The following is a 1343-nucleotide window of genomic DNA, read 5'->3' on the forward strand; positions in this document are numbered from 1 at the left end:
TAAAATAATTCTTATTTTTATGTATAGTTAATTAAAATTCTCTAAATAAATGGTAACTTATGTCTTTGTTGTAAATTTTGTAATGTCAAGTGGCTTATAATCAAAGTGAATAAATAGAAAGGCATTTTTTTAAGGAATCATTTGGTTAGAGATAGAGAAGAAAATAATGATATTTAAGTCTTAATGGGTGATTGTCAAAATTAATCAAATATTGTATTATTGTTCAAGTTGTATCTTTGATATTTTGTTCTCAATTGAAAAATGAAGAGAATGTGATATTATGTGTCTGCATATATGTACTGAAATTGTTATTATTTGTTATGAATCATGCCTCTATTTATTTTCTTTGGTAAATAATTTTCATGAATAGTCTAAAATCATGCATTTATACGCTCTTTAATGATAAAAGTGAATGATAAATTCTAAAACAATGAATATTGCAATACTTGATCATTGACATAGAATCTCATTCAACATATTTCCTTAGTATAGTTTTAAAATTGTTTTCTTTGCCTTTCCCCCTACAAACTTATAATTCATAAAGGATCTTTTGAAGAGCCATCTTCTAAAATCTTATATGTAATCTTATAAACCATGTTCCACATTTGCAATTTTTCCCATTATTGGTGTAGGTTTAGAAACAAGTGTAAATCTAATCATCAACAATTTTTAGCACACCTAATAATATTGATCTCTTGGTTCCTCTATTGGAAACTATTTTGTATAAAAGGGATAACTCAACCAAATCTAGTACTTATTCCAATGAATTCTTCAAAAAAATTTATTAATTGAAATAGTGCTAGGCCTTTGATTTCTGCAACACCACTAGGTACACGAGATCCTATCCCAATGAATTCTCTGAAGGCTCCTCCAAAATTTATTGAGGAAGACTTAAAACCCTCTTTGAATATGTGTAAGATGTAGCAAATGTGTGGACATTCCACCATGTAAGAGAGAAAAATATTTTTCTAATATTATTGGGTGCAAATCCCTTCAATAAAACTCTATAGGTACATGGGACTAGTTGGGAATTGTTTTTTCTAAGAGATTTAATGAAAAGGGAGATAGATTGTCATTACTACAACAATTGATAACCATCAAGAATGTACTATAAGAGGCTAACATGGATTTCAATGTGCAGTTCCATATGATGTGGCAAAGGAATCCAACTACAGTAAGACCACCAATGGGTATGGCTAAATTATCTTTTATCTCAATGCTCTTAATTCAAATATTGTAGTCATGATTCAAGCATTAGGAGGACAAATCCTTCTAGCAACATATTATTTAGTGTTTACAACAAAAAAATATCTTAATAGACATGAGGAAACTACCTCCTAGGC

The sequence above is a fragment of the Cryptomeria japonica genome, chromosome 6 (genome assembly GCF_030272615.1).
Source record: "Cryptomeria japonica chromosome 6, Sugi_1.0, whole genome shotgun sequence".
Classification (NCBI taxonomy): Eukaryota; Viridiplantae; Streptophyta; class Pinopsida; order Cupressales; family Cupressaceae; genus Cryptomeria; species Cryptomeria japonica.